At 41.6% G+C, this 18331-nt stretch overlaps 1 long non-coding RNA gene across 1 annotated transcript; it reads left to right on the plus strand.

Annotated features, from left to right (window-relative positions):
- The first annotated feature begins 1670 nt into the window (after window positions 1-1670).
- Window positions 1671-7389, plus strand: LOC134478203 (uncharacterized). The gene is made up of 3 exons (XR_010050688.1): window positions 1671-2198; window positions 6522-6689; window positions 7289-7389. It is a non-coding gene; the product is annotated as an uncharacterized LOC134478203 (long non-coding RNA).
- Window positions 7390-18331: the final 10942 nt, after the last annotated feature.

Raw genomic sequence — 18331 nt, forward strand, 5'->3', positions numbered from 1 at the left:
CAGTTTTTTAAAAGTCTGAAAAACCACCAGCATAATATGAAATGGGTATCTATGTGGGTATATTTATGAATGCAGATAGAGTTAAGAGGTGGAGCTGTAGCTGCTGACACAGGTAGTCACATGCAACCATAGTTGACAACAAGCACACACAGACTGATTCTGTGGGACTCATCTCTTGCTTCCAAAGATAATAGCACACACATCTCTAAGCTATACTAACCACACACTTGGTTTAACATGAGGAAGTATGATTACCACTCTCCCATAAAAGTTTGAGGAGACTGTGACCATCTTTTATGATCCTCAGAACACTGCCTGCATCCTTGGGCTAGGCTTTTGCAACATCACTAAAGGTTACGTGCTATTTGTATAAGTACACCTCGAGCAACAGCAAATCCTTATTCAACTGGTGTTACTGCTAATCATTTATAGAATTCTAAGACTCCTAGAAAAATGGTATCCTATTTTCCTAAGTCATTGGATATCTGATATTCCCAAGTTCCACGAAATTCTGAGCACTTAAAATCATGACTTCTCAGTCTTTTGGGAATTACACAGCTCTAAACATGTCTTGACATACAAATCAAGGCTAATACTTCCCTACTTATTTCAACCTACACAGATTTTGTAATCATCTTAATCACACAGCAATTACAGTTAAGCGTTTCTTTAGATACTTACTCATAGATTGGTCTGCATTATCATTTAACATTTTACATATATGATGTAAGTTTTCCTGAGTTTGAAGCTCTCTAAGTTCAATTCTGATGACATTGATTGTGACCATCACATTCAAATTTCACAGTTGGAATTTAAATGCTTTTAAAATGCTTTTAAAATTTTATGTTTTCCATGGACAAAAGAGGAATGCTGAAAAACCACTTCAATATCTCTTCTCCTTACTTGAGTAAATGTCAAAAAGAATGTTAAGAGAAATTTTTCCTGTAAGCTTGATATTGGTTTCACATTTTAAAAATCAACTTTTTCTGTAAATGATCGACAGGGAAACATTTTAGACTTTGCCATTGTGGTTGCCATTTTGAGTTTTACAAACTTTTAAAAATAAAAATTCAACCTTAGTTGTCAAACCATATAAAGATAGACTACTGATTATACGTGTATAATGGGTTATAGTTTTTGCTGATCCTTGCTTTACAGAGCACAGACCAAACAACATGTGGTCAGCACCCTTAGTTGAAAAGAACCACCAAGAATGAGGGTCAAACACACTTTTTCAAGATGTAGTTAGAGAAAAGCAGAATTATGTAGTTATCTAACTGGCTAATACACTTACCTATCTGATCATTTGTCCATTTATCATCTTTCACCAGTCATCTATCTGGGTGTCTTTTATGTATCTATCATAACTGAGCAAAACCCTCTCAATTTATCTATCTATCATCTATTTGTCTATCAGTCTATAGATATCCACTTATTTTAAAATCTCAGACATAGAGAAAGGAGGAGTCATTATTATCTTTAGCTTTGGCCTCATAACAGACACTGTATTAGAATTCAGAAATTATTTCCTTTTATAGATGTGAGGGCTATGCATGGAAACTTCAAGAGAATGTGTCATAGAGATTACATGCTATTTCTCATTTGGATATCTACTTAGGTAGTGGACTTACTTTGAGCCTATATCACTAGGAGAAGACTAGAAAAAGAAATGGTTGAAATTCTCATGTTGAGTCATCCTGATGTTGACACCCCATGTGGGACCTAGAAGCACAAACAAATCTCTCTCTGTGTCTCTGTCTCTGCCTCTGCCTCTCTCTCTCTCTCTCTCTCTCTCTCTCTCTCTCTCTCTCTCTGTCTCTCTCCTGGGCTCTAGGACTGCTGTGTGCCTTAGTTCTGCCTGCTCTTTCTCTTCCTCCCTCCCTCTCTCTTTCTCTTTTGCTTCCTCCCTTTCCCTTCTTTCCTCCTCTCCTTCCCTCATTACCTCTTATAGGAACCAGGAGATACATTGTTAGCTTTTCTCCTCAGACACAGACTTGAGAAGATGAATCTACTTTAACTGACTCCATGTCATGTTCTCCTAGAGAAACCAGAGAGGAGCCGGAAACAAGATGGAAACAGGAAAGAATGCAAGTAAGAGATGGCTTCAGCCAGAGTCTCCCAGAGCTGGTGGCAATCTGATCCTGCTAAAACTGCAGTTGCGAACTCTTTCACTAAGGAATTCCCACACAAGACAGGAGGTATACTGCTGTCATACTCTTACATGTGAAAGTCACTGGTGGTTCAACACTCTTGGGATACAAGTACCTGGCACTTCAGCCCTCAGACCCAGATACAAAGCCTCTAGAAGCCCATAAAAACGCTCCAATGGTAAAACATAAAAATGAGGTCCAAGAGGATCTGGGCAGATGATCAACCTTATCAGCTATACAAATTCACAGAATGTTAGAATGGAGGAGTCTTTGGAAGATGAGATATCATAACATGTTTTGATTTAATTTTTGTCTTATACATACAATACACATACATAAATAATGTCACCTATAGTAAAGTACCAAAATGTGGAGAGGCCAACTCAAACTATATAGTGAGACCCTGTCTCAAAAAAAAAAATACTAGTGCAGAGTTGAAGTTATGACTGGACATTAGGACTATTGTGTGCTTGGAATTACCTTATCCATGCTACAATTTCTCCTAAAACTATGGTTCTGATGATGGTTCTGGCAATCAGAAATTACTTTGAGCTTATAAATTATGATTTGATAATTAGTTTGGATTTTTAAAAGTTTATCTGTGAAAAAATTTGAATTTATTTCTACGAAGGCCTGTAGAAAGTTATACCAATTGCTAGAAAAATACTCCAGACATCACTACACTAATAAGATCCAGCAGGCAGCCTCATATACAAATTAGACTGTGTATGCTAATAAGTGAAAGTATGCAGTTAAAATGCCTGTGGTCAAATATCGCTTTTACTACTAACACAATGCTTCTCATTGGACAAATTCATGAACCTTTTAAACTTAAATACTCTTACTGATAATTAGTAGTGAGATTAAAATCTATTTTATCAGGCTGTTGGAGATGAAGGATATAATACTTGTGAAATGCCACTACACAAACATTTATTTTCATCAAGAACATGGTTTCAAGACCTTCAGTGATCCCTGTCTAATTTCCTATCCTTGTCTTCGGGTAGGTATACCCAACTTTTCTTTCAATAAATTGGAAGTAATATTAACCTGACTAGACTTCTATAATGGTTAAATAAAGTACTAGTATATGAAATACCTAACAAACTGAATGTGCATGGTAGATGTTACTGAGTTCCCTGGCATTTTGTTTGATACAAAAATACTCTCCAAAGTATGAAGAAGAGATTAGACAACAGCAGCTGAACTTCTTCAGGTTCCCTCTTTTATTCAATCTTTCACATAAAAACAAATGGAAATATAATTTGATCTTAAGACTTTGGAAAGATGACAGCAGGGAACTTTTAACCACAAAATTCTAGAATATGCTCCCTTCAATAAAACTAAAAAATACATACATCTGACTCTAACCATCTTTGCTCCTGGAACAATATGAAATTGAGCTGTCTCTAGTTTAACTCAGTTGGCTAACAGAACTGATCCCTTCAACTAAGGGCATGCTACCAAATCCTACATGTTAAAGGGCTCAGCGGCAAATGAGCTGCATACTCTCTGCGCCTTGGCTATGGCAGAGCTTTGGTGTGAAGGAAGCCAAAATATTCAGGAAGCAGTCCAAAATGTTCGCTTCCCTCAGAACCAGTCTCTTAGATCTCCTCTATAGCTTCAGCTGATCCCCAGTGCTTCTTGCTTTTTGATGTTCAAAATAGAGTGTGGCCTTCATTTACCCAGTTAAGATTGCAGCTGGGTAATGAGAAGCTTCTTTAAAACTTTGTTTAATTTACAGTGAAGGTTATTGCTTAGAGTAAAAGAATGAAGAAAAGATACTTTTTTAAATCTCTAAAATGTTGAAGGGTCTTGAGCTAAACAGTACACTCAATAGCGATGGGAGGGTCTATCAGCCTCAAGGAATGAGTGGCCAATGCTGTGATAGAAATGAGCACAAAGGCAGGTAGCCAGGATGACCTTTAAGATCCCAAAGTCCCCTCCACTATCCAGATAGTCTTCCATCTGGTGGACTCTGTAACAGCTGACCTTTTCCTTTCCAATAAAAGCCTTTTAAGTGCTCGTAGCAACTTCCAGCAACACTATAAGACACGGTCCAAGGCTCTGCTATGTTCCCAGATATCTGCTGTCCTGTTTTGATGACCTCTGTGACTTAACTCACTAGGGCCTTCCCTTCACAAACTACACAGACTGTTCTGCGGAAAACCACTTGGGGAACCCCTTTTGTTTCTATTCTTCTTCGATTCCTCCTTCCAAGCTGCACATAGATTTACTATTCATTAGTTTCTGGTTTCCCACAATTGACTACAGATTCCATCCCAGGTTTTCAGCATCCCCCATTTCACCACTGAATTTGAACACAAGCAAATAAAACCCTTATTTTCAGTTTGAGAAAACAGAGATAAAGAGCATTGAAGAAAGGTTAAATTCCAGAACCTTGACAGCTTCTCCCAATTTCATTTCCAATAAGGTTGAAACCAGTTAGAATCCAACTCTCCCCTTTTATCTAACCTAGATTTCCCAAATTTCGTCCTAGTTTTTCCCACCCTGTTCATTGTGTACAAATTTACTGACTCCCGCACAAAACATGTTCCTCAACAGGTTAAGTCCAGAGACAAAACTGGTGCGAAAAGTAGGCTGCTTTTTACGACACTCATTTAATGTTGGTGAATACAGATGCTGTGCCTTGGGATACCATTCATTCCCCACTAAAGAAACTAGTAGTTTCTTCTTGTTCAATAATGTTTCTGTGAAATATTCTGATTCTCAAAATGAGGAAATATATACCTTGAAGAAAGCAGTTTAGGGGCTGGGGATTTAGCTCAGCAGCATAAGCGCCTGCCTTGCAAGCAGGCAGTTGTGAGTTTGATCCCCGGTACTGATTAAAAATGAAAAGCCCCCCCCCCCAAAAAAGCATTTTAGTTGTATTTTAAGCATAAATTACCAAGTTTGTTTAGTTGACTCTGGAAATCTCATGAATCTAAGATATCAATGCATGATAACAACCTAAACCGCTATCTTGATTATTTTTCTCTCCTTGCTGAGACAAAATACCTGATGCCAAAAGTGAAGCAAGGAAGAGTTTATTTAGCTTACAGTCTTTGGAGGTTTCAGTCTATAATCAGCTGGCTCTAAGCGAGGGTGCCATGGCACTGGGGAAACATTACAAGTCAGAAGCCAGAGCAAAAAAGGGGAAAACAAGCCTCTTCTCCTCCCTTATAGTGTATGAAGATCACCCTGCACCCTGAGGGCAGATGTAGTAGTCACAAAATCTCCTTGCCCTGCTTTACACAGGCCGAGGATATTTACAAAATAAGAACCTTGACTTCCTGCCTAGTCTCCTAATTTGCTGAATTTCTCAAGTTGACACAGCATATCAACCATAACAACCACACATTCTTGAAAATAATTGTCTAATCTAAAAGCAGTATTGCTTTACCACAAATGTTTCTTAATGATAATCCCAGTCATTTTGCTTATTCCTTCAGACAATAATTTCTTCAGCTGAAATGTATAGTCTTGCTCATTTAATATTTTTTATGGAACAAGTAGTATTCTAAGTACCATTATTTCCATTAAATAATAAAGAAATTTATATTTAACAATGAATAAGATGGCTTATGAATGCAAATAAAAGAAATTTCAAGTCAAGGTGACCTAAGCAACAGGAACTTTAATTACCTCATAGAGCAAGGAATACTGAGGCAAAGCAACACTGGGTTGATTAAATCATCAACTCGATGGCATCAGTAGCAGCTTGGAGCTCTTCCTTTCTGTTCTGTCACTTTCAGACTGGCACTTTGTCAAAGACCAACTAACCTCACAGACGCATGTGAGACGCATACAATGCAAAAAGCAGAGGAAGAGGTGGGGGCAGGAGGGGAGGGAGAAAGGTCTTTCTTTGAGAATTAACATCTGAAATGAAATACTTCATCCTCAATAATTCTACTTCTTGTTGGTATCTAGAGAAACAAAATTTAAATCTCAATAAAATGATTGATTCACAGTATTTTCCTATAACAATGATCACCTTCACTAACTTACATCATTCAAAGAATTTTTTCCTAAGTTTTTCTAGTTACCTTTACAGAGTCTGTTCCTACATCTTCTCCCACAGTTTCCTCCATCCGTCTCCCTGAGGTGAACAAAACCACTCCTTCTCTACTGACCAAAATGCAGTTCTTGAAGGATGTCCTAGAAAGGCCCAGCATACAAAAGAAAGTCTACAATTTTATGTCTTAGAGAGGTGGGGCTTGATGGACATGTAGCTATTAGTGGATAAAATACTTCCTCTTTCCCACAGTGAGTGCTTAGTGAAGAAAAAGTTCTGCTAATTTTAAATCCTAAGTTGGTCATCTAACTTTTCACAGCATTGACTGAATTGTTCTAAATGCCTCTTCATCCCAGGACTGTACCAATCCAGTCACTGATAGAGGGGAATGACGTGAGGAATGGGTCATCTCCACATAATGCTCAGAGAGGCAGAAGTTGGTGCAGTTCTCCTCTTCTCTGTTGAGTTAGTGATGGAGCACAAACAACTGGGAATGTTTCAGCAAGAAAGAAATAGAGTGACTGGTAAGCATTCAATGTCTCCTGCTGTGAAATCTTTACCTAAGTTATTAGGTACACGAAGTCAATTTCTTGGAGGTGTGCAGCCATGTCGCATCTATGTTTGAGTATTGAGTATTTGGTTACCAGGAAAGTCTTTGTCTGCTTGGTACCAAGCAGCAAGATGAACCCCAAGACTGATAGTAAAATTAGAAATACAGCTCTCTATGAGTCAGTGCCATTGACAGACTGCAGGGGGAGGGGAACAGCCTCAACAGGAAGTGATCCTCACTGGAAACCAGCGCCATGCACGGGCCACTGCTGGAACAGGGACATCCACACCCAAGCCTCTCTCTGTGAGTCAGTGCCATTCACAGACTGCAGATGGAGAGAACAAGACTCAACTGGAAGCAGTTCCTGCCTGGAAACCGTATCATTTCATTGTTTTGTAGGTTGGGTTTTATTCTCTTTGTTTTGAGTATGTTAAATCTGATGACAGGAGTACCTATCTCAAAGATGGCAAGACATATTATGGTAGCCATTTTGGATTTACTATTGGCTTGTTTATTGCATTCATTGTTTTGTTTTTGTTGTTTATATTCTATTCTGTTCTGTTCAATTTTTAGTATGTCTGAAGATATCTGCAGCTATTTTGAAGACAACAAAAGGTGTTATGGTAACTATTCTTGATTTTATAAGATTTTGAAGTCTTATATCACTTATCCTGGTTTATTTTGATTGGTTTTATTGTTTTCTTTACCTTGGTTTTATCTTCTTTAAAATAAAAAAAATAAATAAAAAATTAGAAATACCACTAAAAGTTACCAGTGTATATTATGTTATCATTTATTCCATCAGTATCACCTTGAATTGTGTAACTCTCAAAGGCAATATAGCAAAGAATAAGAATCAATTCACGGAATAACATGTTAATCAAAGTTTGTACATAATTATATTTATACTTAAAATATATAGCATGCAAGTCCATAGTAACAGCTTAAAATACACTTTACAAAGAAAAGAAGTGCCCTAAACTTAGGCCATTGTTTCCCTCGGTTTAATCCAAATGATTTGACATTATCGACATGATTCGCAAGGATTTGAGAGTTAAAAACATAAGTCTCCACCTGGTTTTATTGGGTCAGATATCTGTCTATGATTCTGTTTTATTCACAGTTACCTCAAAGTATAATTAGCACAGATTTAATTATGTTTCTTCCAAACATATTGAAAAGCAGTTGAATCAATGAGAAGAATGAGGCAATAGTAAACTTATGTTTCATTTTGAAATCCAAAAGAATCCACACAATTTAAAAAATTTTAGGGCCAGAAACAACTCACATGGTAGTAAACTGTAGGCACTGGCTTAACTTTATCCAAAACAGTTTTTGGTTGAAACATAGCATAGAGATGATCCAGACATCCACCAGTCCCAAATATTTGCACTTTTGAGAAAAAGTTTATATATAACTGACAGACTGACAATCAAAGAGGAGTATGCCAATAATAGCAGGACAATTGAATTTTTGTGACTTACACTTTTTCAGAGACATCTGTTTATAGTGATCCTTATGGTCTCACCATTTCCAAGGTTTTAGAACAAGTATTTTCAAATTTTTGTCCAAAGCATGTTTTCTCTCTTCCTGTCAATCTATTTTTTAGCAAGTTGGACAAAGTGTTAAGATAATATGAAAGAAAGCTTAGCAAGATGGGTAATCACAGTCAAAATTGGAAAATAGAGTATATTTGCTTCCTAAGAATCCTCAGTGTCGATGTCGCTCCTGGCCGGCAGGAAGGACACACGACAAAGTCTGGCAGTGGACAACCTTTTCTTTTATTTTTCTTCTCCGTACAGCCTGCCCTGGGATCGCTCCCAGCCGAAGCCTCCTTTGGTCCGCTCCCCGCGGCTCCTTCTGGGCTTCTACTTCCGGGCTTCTTCTTCCCCCCCAGGGGTGGCACCAGTATATATACGGATACAGTGTCCAATCATGTTAAAGTGAGCAAGGCAAGCTGATTGGCTAACATCATCAGTTGCCAGGCAGACTATATTGTTGAGCGGGTTGCTTACGCGGTAAGCAGGAAACTAACGTGCTCGATGGGAGGGGTAATCTACCTCAGGCTTTACTCTTTCCTACAGGCCTCACGTCCGCCAAGTAAGGCGACCGGGCTCGGGGCTGCGGCTCCCAACATCTCCCCCTTTTTTATTTTTTTTATAAATGTGCGCATCGTAGCCCTTCCTAGACTGGGTGCAGAGGCTTATGCCCTATGTGTAGGCCCACCGTAGGTCCTTGGCTTAGACCCTGGTCGGCCGTCCCATGGTCTGCCAAGGCCCTGAGGCCCTTGTCCTTTTTCTAGGGCCAGGCACAAACTGGACGGAACCTGGATGCACACAAGCTTGCACTCATTTCCTCTCCGTAAAGAAATCCCCTCGGAGAGAAATTTAGACCTGGGCAGCATCTAACAGTCCAGCGGCTTACGTGCAGGATGGGGTAGGGCCTGGCTTAGGTTGAGTCGCACCGGGGGAGTACGCTCTTACCCGTCATTGACTCTCCTACCCAGCTATGTCATAATTTTTTAGAGGAGGAGTGTGGGAAGCTCACCACCTCTAGACTCGGTCGTAGGCTAGGCGAGCGAGCCATGCATATGCCTGAGGATCTTCTTGTCCATTTCGGGCTACCGCTATTTCTATTCATCTTGTTGGTTGGTCTGTGATGGATCTCCGGTAGGGCAGGTCTGATCTTCAGTCGAGGGCTTTGTCGCCCGTGTCAGTCTCTCCGGTACCCACAGTGGTTCTCGTCCCGATTCCTGTGGGAAAACACAAACCGCGCCTCGGTTCCAGCTGACCACTGGATCCGGGCCCATCCATTGTCCTGTCAGGACATCTTTCCACTTCACCCACCCTTTATGGTTGGGGGAAGGGTTGCAGTGCTCCACGGCTGGGGAGCAATTATCATTATTTAAATTTAAAAAATTGTGTGTGAATAGTGCCATGGATAATCGTGCCTTTGGGGCCAGGCCTTGGCCTACTCCCCCTTTTTGTTTTTGTAAAATTTCTTTGAGGCTTCTATGAGCCCTCTCAATGATTCCTTGACCTTGGGGATTGTATGGGATACCATGTTTTAATTGAACCTCCATCATTTTGCAGAACTCATTGAAGGCTTTGCCTATATAGGCTGGTCCATTATCAGTTTTTAATATTTTTGGTTTGCCCCATGCGGCCCAAGCCGCCAGGCAATGATTGATCACATTAGACACTTTTTCACCTGTTTCTGCTGTTGCAAATATGACGTGAGAACAGGTGTCTGTGGAAACATGAACATATTTAAGAGTCCCAAACTCCTGTATATGTATGATGTCCATCTGCCAAACATCACCAGGGATCAAACCTCGAGGGTTTACTCCCATCGGTATGGCAGGTTTGTATGTGGCACAGGAGTCACATAGTCGCACGATATCTCGTGCATCTGCTCTGGAAACATGGAAATGGTTTGCTAGTGTCCTGGCATTGACATGAAACTTATCATGGAAGGCACGGGCTCGCTCGATTGGTGTTAGTAAGGTAAAAATCCATAACGGGCGAGTGGCAGTATCAGCAGCCGCATTCCCCTGTGCCATGGGCCCCGGCAGGGATGTATGTGCTCTTATGTGGGTGGTGAAGACCTTATGGTGTCTGTTCTGAAGCAATGTCTGGATAGACAGGAACAGCCCAGCCACTGTGGAAGTGGATCTAATTAAACCGGCAGTCTCAAGCACTTGCATAGCATTGACCACATACCTAGAATCGGAGACAATATTAATGGCTTCTGAGAACCGTTCAAGAATCATTTTAACGATCTGCAGTTCCACCACCTGAGGCTGATCAGGTTCAAATTGTATGGTAACCGGGGGCTTGCCTAGGATCACATAGGCGCCTATCCCCGTCTTGGAGCCATCTGTGTATATTGTAGTTGCTGGGACTAATGGCTCAGAGGCAGTAACCTTTGAAAAAATTATAGAGTGCTGAGTGACAAATGACAAGATAGGGTCTTTAGGGTATTGATTGTTTATATCCCCATGGAAAACACATCTCAGAATGGCCCATGTATCTATGCAGGCAGCCAGGGTCTTGATCTGGCTGGCGGTATAGGGTACTCAGATGGCTTGTGGTCCTGAGCCAAAATGTTGGACAGCTCTATCATGCGCTTCAAGGGCCAATGAAGCGACTGCCTCCGGGTAATGCTCTATGACTTTTGTAGGTGAGACCTTAGGGTGTATCCACAGTAATGGTCCTTTCTGCCAAATCACCGCTGTGGGCTGTAGACTAGTCTGTAGCAAACAGACATCAAAGGGTCGCCCTGGTTCAATTCTGTGTAAGGTAGCCCCACCTAAGGCTTTTTCCACTCTCTGTAAGGCAGCTCTTGCCTCAGGAGTGAGCCTCCTGTGGGAGGCTATATCTGGGTCTCCCTTTAGAAGGTCGAACAGGGGTTTGAGATCTGAATTTGGTATATGTAAATATGGCCTAATCCAATTAATGTCTCCCAATAGTTTTTGCATGTCATTTAGGGTCCTAACGCCATCCGTCCTAATGGTGACCTTCTGTGGAGAGACTAGCATAGGGGAGATTTTCGCGCCTAAGTAGGTCACCATTTCTCCTCCCTGAATCTTGTCGGGGGCAACATGCAGATTAGCTTGTCTCAGGGCCTCGACCAACTGGCCGAGCATATTATTTAGCATGTCTGGGTCCCTGCCGCTGAGCAAAAGGTTGTCCATGTAATGCACACATCTTATCTTGGGAAAGGATTTCCGTAGGGGGGCCAGTAGGGAATCAAGGTAAATCTGACACATAGTGGGACTGTTGGCCATACCTTGGGGCAGCGTTATCCACTCGTATCTGAGATCAGGGCTTTCTTGGTTAATGGTGGGTAAAGTAAAGGCGAACCTATGAGTGTCCTCTGGATGCAGGGGGATTGAGAAGAAACAGTCTCTAAGATCTATAACATAAACTGGCCAGGACTGAGGGATGGCTGAGAGAGCTGGCAGCCCCCTCTGGACCGCCCCCAGGGACTGCATCTGCGCGTTGACCGCCCTTAGATCATGGAGCAGCCTCCATTTGCCAGACTTTTTCTTAATTATAAAAATGGGGGTGTTCCATGGGGAGGTTGACGGCTTAATGTGTCCTAATCTAAGTTGTGTACTGTCTATTTCTGACAAGGCTAATAGCTTCTCCTTAGGCAGGGGCCACTGAGGTACCCAAACCGGATCATTTGACCTCCAGGTGATTTTGATCGAAGTGGGTAGGAGAGCTTCTTCAGCGGCCCCTAAGAAAAACCCAGCCCTTGCCTACCTTTTTTGTTCTCTACTGGTATTGGGGATGTCCGACCCTGTAGGGCATTGCCCAAGCCTTTGCCGGGGGTATATCCCTGGTTCCTGAGTATATCCTTAGCCTGGGGGGAGCAGTTTGACGTAAGCGTGACATCCATCTGAGTGAGGATGTCCCTTCCCCATAGAGACACTGGCAACTGCAACACAAATAGTTGGAAATGGCCCTGATGACCCTCCTCATCGCACCAGAGCAGGGTTGAAGCACTAACCTGAGGAGCTGACACCATCCCCAGGCCCTGCAGCGTGTTATCTGCAGTGTTGGTGGGCCAGTTGGAGGGCCAATCCTTTCTAGAGATAATGGAACGGTCAGCTCCTGTGTCTAGGAGCCCTGTTATATTCTTGCCATTGACCTTAAGTGAGAGCATGGGCCTTTTATCAAGTAGTATATGGAGTCCCTCGAAGACTTCCCCTGAGGAACCGAAACCTTGACTTTCTCTAATTTTCTGCTTTGAGGGGAATCTCTTGTGGAGACTGGGGAGCAGCAAGAGCTGCGCTATCTTGTCTCCTTTATTGATTACCATAGTACCCACAAGAGATTGAACCATAATTTTAATGTGTCCTGTGTAGTCTGAGTCTATGACCCCCGGGACTACTATGAGACCCCGAAGGGCCGTGGAGGATCTCCCGATCACCAGACCCACGGAATTTTTGGGTAACGGTCCCTTAAAGGTGGTTTCAACCACTTGAACACCCATATCAGGCACTAATATAAGTCTGGAGGCGACACTGAGGTCCACACCTGCTGACCCAGGGGTGGCCCTTGTTGAAGGCTGCCATCCTGAGCTGTCCTGTCTCTGGGGCGGGGGCCCGCCTGTGAAGGGGGCCCCCTCTGGCCGTTTTTTGGCCCTCTAACATCTCGTCCACAAATACGGTTGCCCTGAGCATCAAAGACCGACCTACACTCCTCAGCTTTGTGTGATCCCCTTTTGCATCGCCCACAAACATATGGTTCTTCATTCCTAGGGCGAGGCCTAGCATCTGCATTGTTTGGGCAATGATGTTTAATGTGTCCTGGCTCCCCGCAGGCAAAACACCCTTTAGCCTTACATTCCCCTTCTAACCCGCGAGGTCCCCTCTGCTGTACAGCCGCGGCCAGGAGAGCAGCCACTCCCGAGTTGGAGAGCGGCCCCCCTATCTCTCTGCATATCCTAATCCAGGCGTTGAGGTCCTTGTTCTTATGAGGAGCTATCGCTGCCTTGCACTCCTTTGTACATTGCTCGAAAATCAGCTGCCTTACCAGCGGTCGAGCCACTCCCGGATCAGAAAATATCTTATCGGCAGCATCTTGCATTCGGGCCACAAAGTCAACAAATGGCTCTGTGGTACCCTGAATTACTGGGAAAGAACCCTGCGACTCCTTATCGAGCGACTTAGGCTCCTGACAGCTGGTCTCTTTGGCCTCCTTGCCATTCAACTTTCCCTCGTCCTCGGAGTCAGACGACTCCGAGGCTAGAGCCCCGTCCTTCTCCTTAGCATCTTTGTTCCCCTTGACGGGCCCCTCTCGGGAGCTCCCCGACTGGGCCTGCTCAAATACCCTGCGTACTTTTGTAAGCTCTTGAGAGCTTTCTCCACAACCACCCTCGCTCTTAGTGTTGCTACCTAGCATGTTTCCCATCTTTTAATATGTTACTCACCGCGTGAGGCCCAAGGAATCCGCCACTTACGCGTGAGCCTGAGGGGAGTCTAAAAGCCCTGTAGGTGCGCGCCACCCAGAGCCCAGGCTTATCCCCAACTCACCTGTCTCGCAGCTCTGTACTGGAGCGTTGTCCGCTGTCACGTCTCGGGGGTGATCAGTCCCCGTGCGGGCCTCCAAATGTCGATGTCGCTCCTGGCCGGCAGGAAGGACACACGACAAAGTCTGGCAGTGGACAACCTTTTCTTTTTATTTTCCTTCTCCGTACAGCCTGCCCTGGGATCGCTCCCAGCCAAAGCCTCCTTTGGTCCGCTCCCCGCGGCTCCTTCTGGGCTTCTACTTCCGGGCTTCTTCTTCCCCCCCAGGGGTGGCACCAGTATATATACAGATACAGTGTCCAATCATGTTAAAGTGAGCAAGGCAAGCTGATTGGCTAACATCATCAGTTGCCAGGCAGACTATATTGTTGAGCGGGTTGCTTACGCGGTAAGCAGGAAACTAACGTGCTCGATGGGAGGGGTAATCTACCTCAGGCTTTACTCTTTCCTACAGGCCTCACGTCCGCCAAGTAAGGCGACCGGGCTCGGGGCTGCAGCTCCCAACACCTCAGAAAATCCATTTTTCTCCTTTTTATGTCTGCTTTGCTTAGCCATTTTTGCCTTTTAGCAAAATCTGTTCTTGAGAAGAGAAGCACAGATGTACACACATGATGTACACACTGTGTATATACAATTAGATCATGTGCTTTTACCTTAATCTTTATAGATTTTTCTTTTTAAAGCATTTTTTTTTACAGTACAGAGGATGGAACTTAGATTCTTGCACATACTATGTTAGTACCTCACCACTAAACCACATCTTTTGCCTTCAAATAACCTTTATCTAATCCTGTTCATTCTCTATGAAGTGAATGTATTTCAAATATCTCAGTATCTCATTGGTTTTCAGATATATAGTAATTTGTATCAAGTATTATGCTCAAATTTCAGTTTTTTAGATCTATTTTTGCTAACTATGACTTTTAATCCCATGCAAACCCTCTTCCATCTACCCCATCATCCAGTGCAGGTTTCTCCTATGTGTTAAAATGTATCCATGTCTCTCCGATGTGTTTAAATGTATCCACGAACCACAGTCACTTCTTGACCGCACAGAGCTTTGCAAATTCCTCGGGCCCCATGCTAGCTCCTTCTGACCAGTGTCTTGTTTTCTTGGGACTGTCTTCCTGGCTTCTGTGTTCATCATGAGAAAGCCAAACCTTGCAGAAACTACACTTACAATGTTCCCAAATGTGCCCATTCTTGAAGGGCTAAAATTCTATTGGCATTTGGTGGAGAGAAAATGGCTGACCCTATTATTGAGATGCATCATTTCATCCAGGGACACAAACATGATGCCTGTGCTGCCTGTATTTCTCCCCCTTTTGTGTATCCATGTAAAATTTACTTAGTTTACAGAAGCAAACAAGTAGACAAGGCACCTGTGGTAATCAAATTTTTCAATGAGTCCCTTGAGGCAAAACTTTCTGTCCTTGGGACATTTACCAATTTGGAAGAAGACAAACATAAAACATATAAAAATAGATGTAATAAAAGGATTAATGTGTGGTTTTAGAATAAGGTATAGTTTGTTGCATAGAAGAGAAAACAATTATTTTTGACTGACAGGACTGGGGAGACTTGAAGGACAGAATTTTAATAAACAAAAAGAAGAGGATCGGCAGCCCATTTAAAGCGGACAGCATGGATAAAGGTGTACAGCAGGGCGAGGTGCATGCAGGACAGGCAGAGGCTTTAATTGGGGGATGGGCCCTGGGGAAACACAGCCAAAAGAACTGAGGAATCCTCAGTGCCAAGGGCAGCCATGTCCTCCACAGTATGTGCCATGCCTTCAGTTGAATGACATTCAAATTTAATGGATAGGTTCAAGGCTTTTAAAAGGAAACTGGTTATCATGTTATTTTGTGCTTACTTTAACAACAATGTGATTGCCAAAGTTGCCCAGAATGGGTTCCTGCAGATTTCTGAGATAAAGGGGATATAATGTTTTCATTTCTTCTTCTAGCATAAAGGTATCATTTTGGAAATGAGAGTGGGATATAAGCAATGCATAACACAGCATTTTCCAAGTGGTGAGCATTCAAGTCTTGCTCAGGAAAGAAAATAATTTCCATAAAAAGAAACAATTGCTTAATTTCACCATGGCAGGCAGAACTGTGTTCAGCACAACTTTTATAGTTTGTGTCTGGGTAGCCCCACAAGCCTCATGCAGTCATGAAGGCAGGTGAACCCAGCATTTGTGATTGATTCGTTGGTGGTGTGAGTGCTGTACCCACCCAGAGGCGGATCACTGACGTACAGTGTAGGGGAGGGAAGAAGGTGTACCTTCCCCCGCCTCCTTTTTTTTCTTTCTTTCCCCTTTTGCTTTTGCTGTTTCTTGCTGCCTCTCAGTCACAACACAGTGCCTTGGAGCCAGCTGAACATGGACTGAAACCTCCAAAAACCTGTAAGCAAAATAAACTTTCCCTTGCTTCACTTTGGGCATCAAATATTTTGTCTCAACAATTTGAGAAAAGTAACAGCTGTGTGGTTTCAAGCAATGCTCTGTAGAAACTGTATACATCCATGGAAATGTAAGGGAGAGAAGACCTCCTTTGTCTGCACACACATGTGCATGCATACACACACACACACACACACACACACACACACACCCTAACTCAAAGACCTTGGCTTACGTGTTTCATAAACAAGTGAAATGAACAATATTTCCTTAATAGGAAGTTAGTGTTCTGTGCCTCTCCACCTTTAAAAAACTTCATTCTTATACTTATTGAATTCACTCCTCTTTTGAAAAGGGACAAAGAGTATTTTTGAAAGTCTGCAGTTTGCCAGTAATTTCATTAATTCAGTAATCTAATTAAGAAAGCTTTAAAATAATAGTTTCAGAAAGGAGAACAAAAAGAAAAATGGTGAACAATAAGGATGATATGTAAATAAAGATGAGAATAAAATAATAATATTCCAATAAGTTTCAAGTAAGTAACAGAAAACAAGAAATTCTAATTCTCTAAGACTTTTATAAGCTAAAATTTTAAACATTTAAAATTAAATTTTAGATACTGTCAAGTAAATATTATCTTATATAATGACTTATTTGTAGTTGATAGTATAGCTAGAAATGCAGAATGGAAAATGGTCATTATTAGACAGAAACACAAAGTGAAACATACCTAAAATCCTACCACTCAGGCAGCTGAGGCAGGAGGGTAGTCCTGTGATGGTGTTCACCCAAGGCTACATAGTGAGTTAAAGATCAGCTCAGATTACATAGTCAGACACTGTCTCAAACTAACCAAAACAAATCTAACAGAAAAATTAGTGTTTTGTACATCAATTAGTAGTCTCAGGAAAATTTCTAACTTGAGAATAGAGAGACATTTACACACTGTTTTATAACATTGAATGAATGATAGTTGACCACAGAAATCTTGGTCAATGCCTTTTTTTTCCCAGTGTTTCAAATAAAAGTAATGATACATTTGAGTAAGTAGAAGGAAAAAGCCAAAAAGAAAATTTCCACAATAGAAATGTTCAGTAACATCGAGAACCATATGGAAATAATAACCATATAAACACTAGTTTGGCCTATGAGAAAGAATTTGGAAGGAAAACACTGTGGCAGTGAAAGTTGAAATCATAAACAAAAGTGTATATAAAATGAAAGCAAAACTGCCCATAAAGTTTGAGCCAAAAAGCAGATTGGCCAACTGTCATTAATTGGAGGAAATTAAAAGAAAATTTTTGAACAAGTTTGCTATAGCTATCATATTTAACCAATAACTGAGATGGCTTATAATAATGAAAGTTAAAGTAAACATTTCAATGCAATTTATTATTAATAATGATATATTATTAGTTGTATAAATTAGATGTTATTTGAAGCATGCTTATTTCTGTTCATCTTTTTAGTACTCTAATAAATGTATAGCAATTATTCTATGCTTGTGATCTGAAAAGGTGAATGATGCACACACTATGTTCTTTCAGTGAGAAGTGACACAGAGGACAGGTAAATGCCACCTCTGTAGCACATTTGTCCTTGAGGATCTCTGGCTAGTGTTTCTCAGGGGAGTTGAAAATGCCAGATACCAAAGAAGCAGAACAGTCTCTCTTTCTCTGGCCCTTTTCTCCCATAAGAGACTCAAAGAAATCAGAACTTTTTCCCCTAAAGCACATAAAACCTAGAAATGTTACACCATCACCTCTTCCCTTCCATCCTGAAAATTCTCAGGTAACAGTTGTTCTGACCTTTAAACTAGAGGAAAGAGAGACAGGAAAGAATCTGAAAAGAACAGGCCTGAATCCACATACTCTAGTTTATTAAGTCATATCACTCTTTTTCCACTCATTTTTATCCACAATTCTTCATTTGTTTCACTAGATTTTACATAAAAATATTTAGCTTTCCTTGTGTCTGGGCTTAAAGTTCTAGAGACTCCTTTGTCATGTAAAACCTTGGTTAAATTAATGTGTTATCCTTCTCTCTTGTTGATCTGTTTTTAAAAGGGGTGTGCTTTGGTTTGGGTATGAAGTACGCTCCCAAAGTTTCCTTTACAGAGAGCAAGTGCTCTTTGGAAGAGATATAGAACCTTTAAGGTATAGGGCCTAATGGG

Source organism: Cavia porcellus, unplaced genomic scaffold (genome assembly GCF_034190915.1).
Source record: "Cavia porcellus strain 051 isolate PalLab524CR breed Dunkin Hartley unplaced genomic scaffold, mCavPor4.1 scaffold_12, whole genome shotgun sequence".
Taxonomy (NCBI): domain Eukaryota; kingdom Metazoa; phylum Chordata; class Mammalia; order Rodentia; family Caviidae; genus Cavia; species Cavia porcellus.